Genomic DNA, 17239 nt, shown 5'->3' on the forward strand with positions numbered 1-17239 from the left:
TCACAACACGCAGACGCCAAGTTTTCAAGTTCAAGTTTATTATAATTGTACATATTTATACAGCTAAATGAAACAAAGTCCCTCAGAGACGATGGTGCAACATACAGTACATATAGGAGTATCACATACAGAACATACATAACATTAACACAATAATATTAACAGATTAAAAATAAAGTATTCTGTAGATGTACAAGCTAACATTAAGTGCATGTACGTTTGTTTGTTCTATGCCCTGTCATATGGCATGTGCAATCATGGTCTTTACATCACCATGATTGTTCTTGGCAAATTTTTCTGCAGAAGTAGTTTGCCACTGCCTTCTTCTGGGCAGTGTCTTAACAAGGTGGGTGACCCCAGCCATTGTCAATATTCTTCTGCCTGGCAAGAGTGGGCACATAACCAGGACCTGTGATATGCTCCTGCTGCTCAAACGGCCATCCACCACCTGCTCCCAAGGCTTCACATGACCCTGGAAGGGGGTGGTGGGGGGGAAGCAGGTGCTACACCTTGCCTAAGGGTGACCTGCAGGCTAGCAGCAGGAAACAGTGCCATATACCTCCTTGGTAGAGATATATCTCCACCCTGCCACCCTAGTTGCACGTAGAACATATAATTAAATATACAACACTAGTACTGCTGTGATTCATGTCTATGTGTGATAATAAAGTATTCAGAAATCTCACAGTTTGAGGGGAGAAGGTGTGTGAGATCCTACAGTACTGTGCAAGTATTAGGCACATGTAAAAAGAAACAAATTTCTATATATCAGAAAATTTACTATAAAGAGGACTAAAAGTAAAAAACTAAATTGAATCAATATTTGGTGTGACCACTCTTTGCCTTTAAAACTGCATCAATTCACTTAGGGACACTGTGGCTCTCCACATCCTCTGTACAATTTGCTGTTCCACTCAGTTTAGTGTCATTAGCAAATTTTGCTATGCTACGCTCAGTCCCCATCAATGTAAATGGTAAACAGCTGCAGGCCCAGCACTGACCCCTGTAGCACCCCACTCACCACAGACTGCCAACTGGAGAAACACCCATTTAGAACAACTCTCTGCTTTCTATTGGTTAACCAATCCACTATCCATGCCAATACACTTCCTCTGACTCCATGCATCCGTATCTTATTTATAAGTCTCTTGTGTGGCACTTTATCGAACGCCTTCTGGAAATCCAAGTATACTACTTCCACCTGTTCCCCTCTATCCACTGCACTCGTTATGTCCTCAAAGAACTCCAGTAATTTTGTCAAACAGGACCTGCCCTTTCTGAATCCATGCTGCATCTGTCTAATGGAACACCTCCTTTCTAAATGTTTCGCGATTTCTTCCTTAATGACAGCTTCAATGTCCATTTAGAAATCGGATGGCAGAGGGGAAGATGGTCTGCAATTTCCGAGAGGGTTTTGGGTGAACCTCATAGCGGGCAGGCTGTAGGATAGGGTGCAAGCTGCTGTTCGGCTCCATTTCACCGATTAAAGCTCCCAAAGTGTTGAAGCGAGTGCCTCTACCTGTCCTCTGATCAGTTGCTCTGTGCCGGAGAGGGGGGAGCCTGCTGCTGTGGCTGGGCCCGGAGAGTATTATCCAGGTTTTCTCTGCATTTTAGATGTGAACTTTGAACTATAGACTGTCTTTTTCAGACTTATAGTTTTTATTTTCTGTGTTTTTTTGCCCAATCTTCTTGTTTTTTTTTGTGTAGGGGGATTTGGGGGTCGACGTGCCTGATATGTTTTGTTCATTTTGATGTCCAATCTGAATGGGGATGTGAAGCAGAGTTGAAGTGGGTGGCAACAGGGAGAAGGCCTCAAAGTTCACCATGGATGTCCAATCCTTATACACTTCAGTTCCCCATCAAGAAGGCCTCAAAGCCCTCCGCTTCATTTTCACCATGGATGTCCAATCCTTATACACTTCAGTTCCCCATCAAGAAGGCCTCAAAGCCCTCCGCTTCATTTTCACCATGGATGTCCAATCCTTATGCACTTCAGTTCCCCATCAAGAAGGCCTCAAAGCCCTCCGCTTCATTTTCACCATGGATGTCCAATCCTTATACACTTCAGTTCCCCATCAAGAAGGCCTCAAAGCCCTCTGCTTCATTTTCACCATGGATGTCCAATCCTTATGCACTTCAGTTCCCCATCAAGAAGGCCTCAAAGCCCTCCGCTTCATTTTCACCATGGATGTCCAATCCTTATGCACTTCAGTTCCCCATCAAGAAGGCCTCAAAGCCCTCCGCTTCATTTTCACCATGGATGTCCAATCCTTATACACTTCAGTTCCCCATCAAGAAGGCCTCAAAGCCCTCTGCTTCATTTTCACCATGGATGTCCAATCCTTATACACTTCAGTTCCCCATCAAGAAGGCCTCAAAGCCCTCCGCTTCATTTTCACCATGGATGTCCAATCCTTATACACTTCAGTTCCCCATCAAGAAGGCCTCAAAGCCCTCCGCTTCATTTTCACCATGGATGTCCAATCCTTATGCACTTCAGTTCCCCATCAAGAAGGCCTCAAAGCCCTCCGCTACTTTCTTGACAATAGACCTCACCAGTTCCCCAACACCACCACACTCTCAAGTTGGCGGAACTGGTACTCACACTTAATAACTTCTCCTCTGGCTCTTCCCACTTTCAGACCAAGGGTGTAGCTATGGACACTCACATGGGCCCCAGCTATGCCTGCCTCTTCGTGGGTTATGTGGAACAGTCTATGCTCCAAATCTATACTGGTACTGCTCCCCAACTTTTCCTTCGATACATTGACGACTACATTGGTGCTGCTTCCTGCACCCATGCTGAGCTCGTTAATTTCATCGACTTTGCCTCTAACTTTCACCCAGCCCTCAAATTCCCTTGGTCCATCTCAGACACCTCTCCCCTTTCTCGATCTCTCAGTCTCCATTTCTGGAGACAGACTGTCCACTACCACCTTCTATAAACCCACTGACTCTCATAACTACCTCGACTATACCTCTTCCCACCCTTCCAAATGTAAAAATGCTATTCCCTATTTCCAGTTCCTCTCTCTCCGCCGCATCTGCTCCCAGGATGAAGCTTTCCTTTCCAGGACATCTCAAATATCCTCTTTCTTTAAGGATCGTGGTTTCCCTTCTGCCGTCATCAACGATGCCCTCACCTGCATCTCCTCCATTTCCCGCACTTCGGCTCTCACTCCATCCTCCCGTCACCACAACAGGGACAGAGTTCCCCTTGTCCTCACCTACCACCCCACCAGCCTCCGGATCCAGCATATTATCCTCCGCAACTTCTGCCACCTTCAACAGAACCCCACCACTAAGCACATCTTACCCTCTCTACCCCCTCTACTTTTCGCAGGGATCATTCCCTCCGCGACTGCCTGGTCCACACGTCCCTCCCCACAGATCTCCCACCTGGTACTTATCCCTGCAAGCGTAAGTGCTACACCTGTCCCTACACCTCCTCTCTTACCACCATTCAGGGCCCCAAACAGTCCTTCCAGGTGAGGCAACTCTTCACTTGTGAGTCTGTTGGGGTAATCTATTGCATCCGGTGATCCCGGTGCAGCCTCCTCTACATTGGCGAGACCCGACGCAGATTGGGGGACCGCTTCGTCAAGCACCTACGCTCCATCCGCAACAACAGACAGGATCTCCCGGTTGCCACCCACTTCAACTCTGCTTCACATTCCCATTCAGATATGTCCATACATGGCCTCCTCTACTGCCATGATGAGGCCAAACTCAGGTTGGAGGAGCAACGCCTCATATATTGTCTGAGTAGTTCTCCAGCCCCTTGGTATGAACATCGAATTCTTCAACTTCCGGTAATTCCCTCCCTCTCCCTTCCCTCATCCCACTTTCACTCTGCCTCCTCTTCCAGCTGCCCATCACCTCTCATATGATTCTGCCTTCTTCTACTACCCGTAGTGCTTTCCCCTTACATTCCTTCTTCACCTTTCCTGCCTATCCCCTCCCCCACCCCTTGATCTTTCCTCTGATTGGTTTTTCACCTGGCACTTTCCCACCCTCCCCCCACCTTCTTTATAGGGCCCCTGCCCCTTCTCTGTCTCTGCCTGAAACGTTGACTGCTCGTTTCCACGGATGCTGCCTGACCTACTGAGTTCCTCCAGCTTGTTGTACATGTTGAGCAATTTCAAGTCCCTGGGTGTCAATATCTGTGAGGTTCTAACCTGGACCCAACATATTGATGCAGCTACAAAGAAGGCACGACAGTAGTTATATTTCATTAGGAGTTTGAGGAGATTTGGTATGTCATCAAAGTCACTGACAAATCTCTACAGATGTACTGTAGAGAGCATTTTAACTGGCTGCATCACCATCCTGTATGGGGAGGAAGGGGCTACTGCATAGGGTCAAAACAAGTTGCAGAGAGTTGTAAAGTTAGTCATCTCCATTGTAGGCATTAGCCTCCGTAGCATCAAAAGCATCTTCAAGGATCGATACCTCCAAAAGGCAGTATCCATCATTAAGGATCCATATCACCCAGGTCATGCCCTCTTCTCATTGCTACCATTAGGGAGGAAGAACAGGAGCCTGAAGGCACACACTCAGCGATTCCGGAACAGCTTCTTCGCCTCTGCCATCCAATTTCTGAATGGGCATTCAACCCACAAACACTATCTCACTACTTCTGTATCTCTATTTTTGCAGTGCTTATTTAATTGTACATGGATGGGAGGGGTGAGGAGGGCTATGGTCCAGGTGCAGATCGATGAGAGTAGGCAGTTTAATGGTTCAACATTGCGTAGATGGGCCAGAGGGCCTGTTTCTGTGCTGTTGTGTTTTATGACTCTATGACTATGACACTTGCAGCATCTCCCAGCACATCCTTGGGTCTGTTGGCTGTTAATGCAAACATTTCAAACATTTACGAGAGAAATTGATAAATAAATGACTCCAAATTTCTGAATCTGAATCTGTAGTTTTAACATTCAGCAGATCTGTGTGTGTGTGTGTCCGGGACATGCTCTCTCTTCTCATTAGTCCCGTTCAAGAGGAGGTACCAAAATCTGAAAACCCACACTGCACTTTTTAGGAATGGCCTCTTCCTGAAGAGCAATCAGATCTCTGTACAGTCCATAAACCCATGATCACCACCTCACTCATTTGCTCTTTTTGAACTAATTTATTTTTGGGTCTCTTAACTTTTTAATGCATTTCAATGTACTGCTGATGCAAAAGGACAAATTTCACAATGTCTGTCAGTAATTCTGATTTGGAACGAGACGGAGGTAATGTTTCAGCTCCTGTACTCTTTACCAGAATGATCAGGTTCTTACAAAGGCTCTATGACCTGCAACAGACAGTAAACTGTTTCAGATGCAGCCTGATTCATTCAGTGTTTAACCATTTTCTGTTTTATTCCAGATTTCCAACATTTGATTTTCTGATTCCCTGATGCCTCTCTCTGCTGCTTTGTCCCCTCTTTAGTAAATCAACAACTCTATATATACCTGTTTGTTAGTCAGCAACCTCTTCCTCCCTCAGGTACCTCGTCCAACTGAGTAACAGAATAAGGAAGAACAACAGATTCTTCTGTGAGGTGACAGCAAACCGGTGTGACTGAGGGAAAAAACGGCATACAGAATTCAAACAAGAACCGATAAAATAATGAATTAGTGTGAAAATGTTGCTTAGACCATGACTGCTAGCTCATTAAGTTGTAAAAGATGCAGCTAAAATATTGGCTAGACCTTCCACCAGGGAAAGCAACTAATGAAACAAGGCATAGACGTGTTTGTGTGGAAGAGGTTGGAAGTGGAGAAGCTGGATGGGAAAGAGAAGAAACTGAGCAGAGAATCAGAACAGGCTTTAGACCCATCGTTCCAATGACGGGGAGGTGATACGGAATTGCTGGACTATCTGCTGTCTCCGTGGACTAAACAGCTGGAGCAGAAAAGAGCGAGCAGACAGCAGAAAGAGGGAGAGTGAGAGCGCTGGATTTCTTCTGCAAGGTAGCGTTCTGAAAAAATAAACCTAGCCCACACAACATAGAAATCAGCCGACAAATAACTAAACTGTAACAACAATACAAAGGTGAATGAATTGGGCTCGAAGTGGAAGATGTTGCAACCTGATTCTTGAATCCAGACAAAGCAATTTTCAGTTAAGTTACTTATATTGTTACCTGTGGGTGTGGTAGTCACAGAGTCATAGTCAGCTGAGAACCTGGCCCTTCAGCTCATTTAGTCTGTGTCGATTTGTTTTTCTGCCTCGTCCCTTCAACCCACACCTGGAACATATACCTCCATACCCCTCCCATCCATGTACTTATCCAAAATGTTTCTTAAATGTTGAAATCAAGCCCACATCCACCACTTGTACTGTCAGCTCGTTCCACACTTGCACCACCCTGCGAGGGAAGAAGTTCCCCCTCAGATTTTGCTCTTAAACAGTTCAGTTTTCACGCTTAACCTATGACTTCTCAGTCTAGTATAACCCAACTTCAGTGGATAAAGCCTATCTGTACCCTTTACACCCCTCTATGCTCCAGAGAATGAATTCCTAACCTATTCAACTGATCCATATCAGTCAGACCCTCAAGTCCAGCTAACGTAAATTTTCAAAACCATTGTTAGATGTCCCTGTGTAGTGAGGTGGTGTGTCCCTGCACTGGGACTGAGTAATGATTGAGAGGCCTGAGGGCAGATGGTGCATTCCAGACTCACTCACGTATCCTCAGCATTGACCGGCTGATGGGCTGTACGTTCATGTCCTCACGTTGTCCAACAGGCAGAGTAATCTTCTGCTGATTCAAAGCGAAACAGAGTGATGGAGAAAGAGTGTGACAGGAAACAATGAGTCAAAATGCAGTAAGACAAGTCTAACGGTGACTCACTGGAGCACTTAGAGTATTTAGAAATAGGAAAAAGCCTGACATGATCAGAGAGAACAGGATTCTGAGAATTTCATAGTTGCTCTAAGGATCTTCACTGAAAAGGAAAGGAAAAGGGAAGTCAGATACTAGAGTATGCCGTTGACGATAAGGGTTTCTATATACAAAGTGTAATATTAACATAAATTGATGTGGATTGCTTGCAGCCTAAAACCAGGAGAAAATACAGCAGAATGAGGAAAATAAGCAGATACTTGGTTGTTTTTCAAGCTGCAGAGAACCTCTAGGGGGTAGAGGAGGACTGGTCTCCAGTAAGTGAGGAACATTGGTGAAATACTCATTGGTAGATTACAGAAGTTCAAATGTTTAAAAGTATATTTATTATCAAAGTACGTATGTCACCATATAGTACCTTGAGATTCATTTCCTTGCAGGCATTTGCAGGAAAATAAAGAAACCCAATAGAATTTTTGAAGACCTATGAATAACTGACAAACAAACAACGTGCAAAAGAAGACAAATAGAGCAAATTTTGAAAAAGTACTGAAAACATGAGTTATAGGGCCCTTGAAATGGAATCAGTTCATTGTTGAGGTGTGCGACATTATCCACAATGGTTCAGGAGCTTATGAGTAATACTGTTTCTGAACCTGATGGGGCGGGACCTAAGGTTTCTGTACCTCTTGCCCAATGGTAACAGGCAGAAAAGATTATGACTCAGATGGGAATTGTCTTTGATGACGGAAGCTGCTTTCTTGTGAAAGTGCTCCTTGTAGGTGTGCTCAGTAGTGGAATGGCTTTATCAGTGACCACCATTTTCGATAGACTTTCCCACTCCAGGGATCTGTGTTTCCATATGAGACTATGATGTAACCTGTCAGGATCTGTAGAGGTTTGTCAAAGTTTTAGATGACATACTGAATCTACAGAAATTCTAACAAACTAGAGGTGGTGGTGTGCCTACTTTTAATGACACTTATGTGCTAGTATCAGGACAGATCCTCTGATATGATTATGCCAAGGAATTTAAAGCTACTGACACTCTCCCCCTCCAATCTCCTAATGAGGACTGGCTCATGGACCTCCAGTTTCCACCTCCTGAAGTCATTAATCAGCTCTTTGGTTTTGCTAACACTGAGTGAGAAGTTGTTGTGGCACCATTCCACCTGATTTTCAGTCTCCCTCCTGTCAGCCAATTTGTCACCACCTTTGATTCAGTCAGTGGCAGTGGTGTCATCATGAAACAGAAGGAGTGACTGGGATGGAAGGTGCTCTAGTGATCTGTGTTCCTGCAGGTACAAGGAGATAGCTGTGTAGACATGGATTTTCTGAATATCACCCTCCGTACGTCCATGGTTCTTAAAGAGATTTCCACACAAATGAGGGGAGCCCACTGTTTAACAGTGAGAGAGAAAGCAGGGAATTGCAAGGTAAGCGTTAAACCATATGAGAAACTATAGGAATATTGATAAAAAATTCTTGGAATATTGTGGATGTGGAAACTTTAGAGAGGGTGCAGAGGAGATTCACCAGGATGCTGTCCTGATTAGAGAGGGTACGGAGCAGATTCACCAGGAAGCTGCCTGGATTAGAGAGGGTGCTGAGGAGATTCACCAGGATGCTGTCTGGATTAGAGAGGGTACGGAGCAGATTCACCAGGATGCTGCCTGGATTAGAGAGGGTGCTGAGGAGATTCACCAGGATGCTGTCTGGATTAGAGAGGGTACAGTGGAGATTTACCAGGATGCTGCCTGGATTAGAGAGGGTGCAGTGGAGATTTACCAGGATGCTCTGGATTAGAGAGGGTGCAGTGGAGATTTACCAGGATGCTGTCTGGATTAGAGAGGGTGCAGAGGAGATTCACCAGGATGCTGTCTGGATTAGAGAGGGTGCAGAGGAGATTGACCAGGATGCAGCCTGGATTAGAGAGGGTGCAGAGGAGATTGACCAGGATGCTGTCTGGATTACAGAATATGTCTTATGAGGAAAGTTTGAGTGAGCTGGAGCTTTTCTCTTTGGAGTGACAGAGGATGAGAGGTGACTTGATAGAGGTGTACAAGATGATAAGAGCAATACATTAAGTGGACAACCAGAGACTTTTACCCAGGATAGAAATGGAGAATATGGATGGGCATAGTTTTAAAGTGATTGGAGGAATGTATAAGGTGTGATGTCATAAGGAGTTTTTTTTTAGTACAGAGAGTGGTGGATGTGTGGATCGTGCAGCCATAGGTGGTGCTAGAGGCAGATACATTAAGAAAATTTAGGAAACTCTTAGACAGGCAGGTGGATGATAGAAAAATGGAGGACTATGTGGGATGGAAGGGTTAGATTTATCCTAGAGTACGTTAAGAGATTGGCACAACATTATGAGTCAAAGGTCCTGCACTGTGCTGTTTTCTTCTTCGTGCTATACACTAGAATTGTCCTGCCAGATAACCACTTTGGTCTAATCAGGGAGGTGGGTCTCATCAAAGCCAGCACAAGCTATAATGGGCTGAATGACCACGTGGAGCGAGCTTTCTGAGTCAGATATTACACTGATACACTGTGATGGACTGACCGTTAAAGAATTTATTGCCAGGTACACTGGGAAAGCACTAGATCCTTTTTCATTCATTCTTATCTTGCTGGTCTAACAGTATGTCAACATTTGTTCTGGATGATCACGGGAAAGGTGAGAATGTAATTCAGCCCCTGTCCATCGCCCTGGAAAAGATGGACCATTAGCCATCATCATCACCATCAGGTACCATGCCCAGTTTGAGCTTTGACTGTCATGGCCCACACACTCCTGTGTCAGGTCAAGTGGATCAATTCATTGGTATTCATTTCCAGTTCTCTGGCTGCTGTCTCCATCATTTGTCTTTGCCTTCCTCTTGCTTTCTTCCCTTCACTCTTTCCCATAATTACCGTGCATTCTACCTCCTTTTTCCTAATCACATGTCCAATGAAGTTCCATTAGCCATGGGAGCAGAATTAGACCATTCAGTCCATTGAGTCGGGTCCATCATGGCTGATTTATTATCCCTCTCAACCCCATTCTCCCTTTTCCCTCAAACCTTTGATACCCTAACTTAACAAGAACCTATCAACATCTGCTTGAAATATACCCAATGATTTGGCCTCTACAGCTATCTGTGGCAATTAATTCCACAAATACACCACCCTCTGGCTAAATAAATTCCTCCTCATCTCTGTTCTAATGGACATCCCTCAGTTCTGAGGCTGTGCGCTCGGGCCCTAGGTGCCCCGCTATAGGAAACATTCTTCCTGCATTCAATCTATCCAGGCCATTCAATATTCGGTAAATCCCAGCTTGCATTTGGAAACTCGAGTTCATATTGAAGAAGCCATCCTGGTCTGTCTCAACAGATCCAGGAGTTGTCACAGCCTATCCCGTGACAACACCACACCCCATGGCATGGAACAGTAGCTGCATTGTGAAGTTACTGGAGGAGAGGTGGTCACATCAATCCAGCCTCACAGACTGGGCCGTGACGCTTACTTCATAGCAGAGGTTAATAATGCAGCTGGGGCCTGTGTACATTTATACTTTAATACCCACGGGGATAGTTGTTCTGCTGGGACAGCTGAAGAGGTTGCCATGGTGACAGGGCAGGGAGTACACAGGACCGATGGGAATTAATCTCTCAGTTTCGGGGAAGATTTCAGTTAAGAAGGCATCCGGGAGGGACACAGAGCTGTGATGTTATTTATCACTGGCATTCAAATGATACAAAACAAATAGATCTTGTGCTCTGATGTTGAAGGAGCATACAGTTGGCGGACTCATGGCACAGACTGGGAGGACTGCAGGCTTACTGAACACTGAATTCTGGGCCCAGCATCTGACGAATCACACCACCTGCACCCGCACCTAACCTACAACAGTAGCTGTTCCTTAACAACCACAAAATATTTTATTGCGCACACTAGGGGAGAGGCTGCAGATGTCAGGACTGTCCTTTCAGTAGTAGAGAAGCTATGAAGCAAGTCAGGTTTATTATCACAGACATGTTGTGAAATTTGTTGATTTTTGCAGGAGTACAGTGCAATACATAACAGGTACTACAAGTTACAATAAGAAATATCAGGATCGACCACGTGTGTGTTGTGTCTACAAGCTGGGCAACAGCCTCCCCCTCGCCATGTAGCTGATGAATCCAAAAGGAACAATGGAGACTGGTGTAGTGCTGCAAGGGTTTCCGCTCAGCGTTGAACTCAACGATAGACTGCTTTAATGATTCCAGCTCCAGATTTTTCCTCGTGTTTACTCCTGAAACCTTCCCCATGAGCACAAGGCGACAAAGGTTTGAGATCAGAGCTTTCTTTGTAGATGAGCTAACAACCACGGTTGGCGAGCCCCGTCTGTCCGAAGCGACGTGTTTTAAGGGGGCAGTTTATCCGCTTTCATGCCTTCTGTCAGTGGAAACGGTTCTGCTGGGTTTGGTTGCTAAACCACACGTGAAGATCAGGATACACAAAATGCTGGAGGAACTCAGAAGACTAGACAGCATCTATGGAACACGGTATCATTGGCGTTTCGGGCCGAGACTCTTCATCAAGATGCGGGTCCTGGGTGATGCCGCCTGGTCTGCTGAGTTCCTCCAGTATTTTGTGTGTGTTGCTTGGATTTCCAGTGTCTGCAGCTGTTCTCTGGTTAGTGAAGGTCAGGAGATGAACATGGGTGTCATAGGCTATTTGAGACGGATGCCATTGGGAGCCTTTAATAGGTAGTGGGAGCTTATCCTCATTACAATCCCCAGCAATAACAACCTTAAGGAACCAATAAGAAATACTTATTTGCCCTCAGCACTATTTTGTTTTGTAAGTCAGAGTGTAAGAATTCGAGGACCGTTCATAAATTTGATAGTGGAGGTGAAAAGGTTGTCCCTAAATTGTTGACTGTGGGTCTTCAAGCTCCCTGATGGTTGCAATGAGAATATGGCATACCCTGATGGTTGCAATGAGAGGAGGGCAGGTCCTGAGTCTTGGTACCAATGAGAAGGGGGCATATCCCTGCTGATTACGATGAGAAGCGGGTAGGTCCTGAGTTTTAGTATGAATGTGAAGAGGGCATGCCCTTGATGGTACCACTAAGAAGAGAGCATATCCTTGATGGAAGCAATGAGAAGAAAGCATGCCCCAATGGTTACAATGAGAGGAAGGCATGTCCTGGGTAATGGTACCAATAAGAAGAGGGCATGTTCCTAATGGTAGTAATGAGAAGAGGGCACGTCTTTGATGGTAACAATGAGCAGAGGGTATGTGCCAGATGGTTGCAATGAGAAGTGAGCATGCCGTGGGTGATGGTACTAATGTGATGAGGGCATGTCCTGGGTGATAGCAGCATTGAGAAGAGGGCATGTCCCTGAAGGTTGCATTGAGAAGATGGTATCCCATGAGTGATGGTATTAATGAGAAGAGAGCATGCACCTGATGGTACCAATGAGAAAAGTGATTGCCCCTGAAGGTTGCATTGAGAAGATGGTATGACATGAATTATGGTGTTAATGAAAAGAGAGCATGTTCCATGTAATGGTAACAATGAGAAGAGGCCACGCCACAGGTGATGGTAGCAATGAGAAGAGGGCATATCCCTGATGGTAGCAATGAGAAAAGGGCATGTCCTAGGACTTATATCTCTGGGAAAAGGAGGGTGAGAGCTAGGGAACACAGAGTGAGGTGTTATTGATGAAAGGTCCAAAAGGAAGGGAGATGTTTCCCTACAGTGAGTGGCTGTGACCTGGGATACAACCACCTGAAGAATTGGGCATGGACTAAATTGGAACTTTCACTGGGGAACAGAACTGAGCTAGGACCTGGGAATTTTGGCAATACCAAGGGCTTTGTGTATGCAGTGCTCCTGATAAACATCTCTGATGGGTGGAGGAGAGAACTTGACAAGAGTGGAGAAGCAACACACACAAAATGCTGGTGGAACACAGCAGGCCAGGCAGCATCTATAGGATGAAGTACATTCGACATTTCGGGCTGAGACCCTTCATCAGGACTAACTGAAAGAAGAGATAGTGAGAGATTTCAAAGTGGGAGGGGCAGGGGGTAACCTAAAATGATAGGAGAAGACAGGAGGGGGAGGGATGACACTAGGAGCTGGAAAGCTGATTGGCAAAAGGGATATGGAGCTGGAGAAGGGGGAGGATCATGGGAGGGAGGCCTAGGGAAAGAAAGGAGGAGGAGAGCACCAGAGGAAGATGGAGAGCAGGCAAGGAGTGATTGTGAGAGGGACAGAGAGAAAAATAAATAAACAAACAAGGGATGGGGTAAGAAGGGGAGGAGGGGTATTAACAGAAGTTAGAGACATCAATGTTCATGTCATCAGGTTGGAGGCTACCCAAGAATGGAGAAGATTAAATGGCCCTGTCAGACAACCAGCATACTTCACTGGGATGAATACTTGGATCCAGCACTGCAGGATTCCATTATGATTAATTCATGGTTTTATCTTAACCTTCCATCTTCTTGGTTTGTATGGCTCTATACCACTCACACTGAGCTGAATGTACTTTAAACCTCTGGCGACTCAGCGAATGCATGTAACACACGTTGTGATGAGGAGCTCAGGGACACCCCAGGACTACAGGATAGGAGGAGCCCGATCAGGAGGGTGCTGGAGCAGCCAGGTCTAAAGTCAGAAAGGCCCAGAGAAAGAGCAGCATCTGTCAGGAAACAGGCTAGACTAGGTGGGTGATGTGATGGAGGTGGAATTGGAAGCTCAATGAGGACATGAGACACAAACATCATCTCAAAGTGAAATATGACATGAGTTATTTTTCTCCTCTAGGGGAAGAGGAAGGGATAAATTTTGGGCAGGAAAGCACTGTTTGTGAAGCAGCCTTGAAGCAATGGTTATCCAGCATTTAATAAGAGATAGCATGTACTTCAATTTAAGGCAAGGTCCCATGGGTGTGAAAAGTTAGATCCCATGGGATCCAGGGAAAGCTGGCAAAATGAATTGGTAGCAACTCACTTAAAATGCAATTGGAACTCAGCAGGTCAGACAGCATCTATGGGAAAGAGTACAGTTGAAGTTACGGGCCAGAGGGAGGTGATGGGCAGGTAAAGAGAAAAGGTGAGAGAAAACCGGAATGGGGGATAAGACTATAAAACCATGAGACATAGGAGCAGAATTAGGCCATTTGGCCCATCGAGTCTTCCCCACCATTCACTCATGGCCCTCCTCAGCCCCACTCCCCGGCCTTCTTCCCATAACCTTTGATGCCATGTCCAATCAAGAACCTAGCAATCTCCGACTTAAATACACCCAATGGCCTGCACAGCTGCGTGTGGTAACAAATTCCACAAATTATCCACCCTCTGGCAAAAGAAATTTCTCCACATCATTGTTTTAAATAGTTGTCTCTCTATCCTGAGGTTGTGCCCTCCTGTCATTCTCCCCCACCACAGGAAACATCCTCTTTGCTGTCTAGGCCTTTCAACACGAAAGGTTTCAATGAGAGCCTCCCCCCCCCCCCCCACCCACTCACCATCCTTTTAAATTCCAATGAGTGCAGGCCCAGATGCTAACCCTGCCATTCCTGGAATCATCCTTGTGAACCTCCTCTGAACCTTCTCCAATGCCAACACTTTCTTTCTTACAGAGGCTAAAACTGGTCACAAAACTCATGGTGAGACCTCACCTCACCAGTGCCTTATAAAACCTCAGCATCACATCCCTGATCGTATATTCCAGTCCTCTTGAAATAAATGCCAACATTGCATTTGCCTTCCTACAAGTTAACCTTTAGGGTGTCTGCACAAGAACTCCCAAGTTCCTTTGCACCTCAGATTTTTGGATTTTCTCCCTTTTTAGAAAATAGTCTGCACATTTATTTGTTCTATCAAAGTGAATGACAATGTATTTTCCAACATTATATTTCATTTACCACTTTCTTGCCATTTCTCTTAATCTAAGTCCTTCTACAGCCTTCCTGTTTCCTCAGCACTACTTCACCAATCTTCATATCATCTGTAAACTTGGCAACAAAACCATCTATTCTATCAAACACAAAATCTGCAGATGGTGGAAATTCAAACAACAACACACACAAAATGCTGGTGGAACACAGCAGGCCAGGCATCTATAGGGAGAAGCACTGTCGACGTTTCGGGCCGAGACCCTTCGTCAGTCCTGCCTGGCCTGCTGTGTTCCACCAGCATTTTGTGTGTGTCATCTATTCTATCAACTAAATCATTGATATACAGCATAAAAAGAAGCGGTCCCAACACCAACCCCTGTGGAACAACACTGGCAGCAAACCAGAAAAGGGTCCTTTTCTTCGCGTGCTCTGCCTCCTACCAATCAACCAATGCTCTAACCGTGTCAGTAACTTTCCTGTAATACCATGGGCTCTTAACTTGGTAAACAGCCTCATGAGGCACCTTGTCAAAGGCCTTCTGAAAGCCCAAATATACAACATCCACTGCATCCCCTTTATCTATCCTACGTGTATTCTCAAGTCAAGTCAAGTCACTTTTATTGTCATTTTGACCATAACTGCTGGTACAGTACTGTTACGTACCCCGTAACTGGGTCACTTACCAGCAAAGATAGAGAGGTCCGTTGAAGTCTGACGGTACTATTTTTAACAGTATTTATTGATAAAAATACACAAAAATAATATCAGTGCAAACATACAGATAATATACGTCGTCAATACTAAATCTAAAAGCGCGGGTTTAATAATACTCAATAAGAAATAGCTTTATCGTTGTCTAGGGGATAATGTATTGTCTGATGGAAATATAAAAGTCATTTTAGTTCATTCAAGCTGTAGGCTGCAGTCTTCTTTGGTTGGAGAGAAAGATGGAGGTTTAACTTGCCCATTCCTTTTATGATGTCAATCCTTCGAGAGTCGTTGGGGACTGGTTTCCCCTTTGTGGTTAGCTAAAGCCGTGCTTCCATGGCAAGACCCACCAATTCCGAGGCAAATGGAAAGGGACACATGTGGGCTGTTTCCACCGGCTTTCACTATTACACTGTTACAGGAGTTCTAGCAGTTATTCTGGTGCGTCTGAGGGGCTGTTCCCACAGACCCTCTTTTATCCTGACTCACAGGGTCTCAGATGTCAATCAGGTTGGGATGATGCAATCCCTCCACCAACCCCCCCCCCCCCCTCCCCGGTTCATTGCTTGGGGGCTTCGATGTATCGTACAGGATTCAATACACAATTCCGTCTCCAAGAGACAATAGCCATTATCAATGGTTCCGCCTTTCGGAGGCCAGGACACATTCCAAACTCTTTGTGGATTCTGCATGTCTTTCTCTCATTTCCTGAGTCTCCTGAACTGACTTAATAGTGATCTTGCAATTCTCAAAAAGGAGGGGGCTACGTTGTACCCTTCGGCCCCTCAGAGTTGTGGCACATTCGTAACACCCCCTTTCTTCAAAGCGTTTTCACCAGCGGTGAAAACGAAGTAATACAGAGTCTTACAGGATTTTAGAATCTAACACAATACAAAAGTTTTTTTTTCTACAGAGTAATACAGTTATACATTCAATTCAGCATCTAAACAGTTAACGATTACAGTGTCACTTCCTTTAATATCTTAACATCTTGTACCTTACTAAAGTCTTGTAGCATCAGACTTCAATTTAATAACCTCCTATTTTTATTTCTTTCCTTCAGCAAACAAAAACTAAAGAGTTGTGATCTTAGCTTACGTGTATACTACAAAAGTTCATGCAAATACTAATCTTTATGTTGCTTTCAAACTTAACAGGCAGGTTTCCATGGGGTTGTCTTTATTATTCACATGCTTTGTCAAAATCCCGTAAAACCGGCTTTTGCTATTTAAAAATGTCGTCCCCATTAACCCTCACTTCTTTTCCGGTTAATTCCCACGTGGGGAGCTTGGGCACCCTGACGAAATAGGTTTTCGTCCACTCCTTCCATAGGAGTTATTTTATCAACAATGTGTCCCAAACTTAGACCATCTTCTGAATTTCCACCCAATTCTTTAATTTTACACAAGTTGCTAGTTTTCTCTTCAGGACCCTTCAGGCTATTAGTTTTCAGTTCAAACTCTTTGTTCAAGCAGCATTTCAAATTCTGCCTTTTCACACCACACTCTGGAATAACAATAGCGTGTGGGGCCCCGTCACCCTCCACCTCAATCTGTAAGTGATCCGCAGGCTTTGTGGTATCACGCCATTGTCTCTGTAGCCTGGTGGCTGCCTTTGATATCAATCCAGCCTTTAAATTGTCTTCATTCAATTTGGGAACTACATATTTCCCGTTTCCTTCAATAATAATATTCATCTCCCCACTTTTGATCTCCGCATTAACTTTTAACATACCTTCGAGCACAAACACCTGGGAATTCTCATCTCCCACTATTACTAAGGTTAACCCTTTCTTCCCTGAACC

Source organism: Hypanus sabinus, chromosome 19 (genome assembly GCF_030144855.1).
Source record: "Hypanus sabinus isolate sHypSab1 chromosome 19, sHypSab1.hap1, whole genome shotgun sequence".
Lineage (NCBI taxonomy): Eukaryota > Metazoa > Chordata > Chondrichthyes > Myliobatiformes > Dasyatidae > Hypanus > Hypanus sabinus.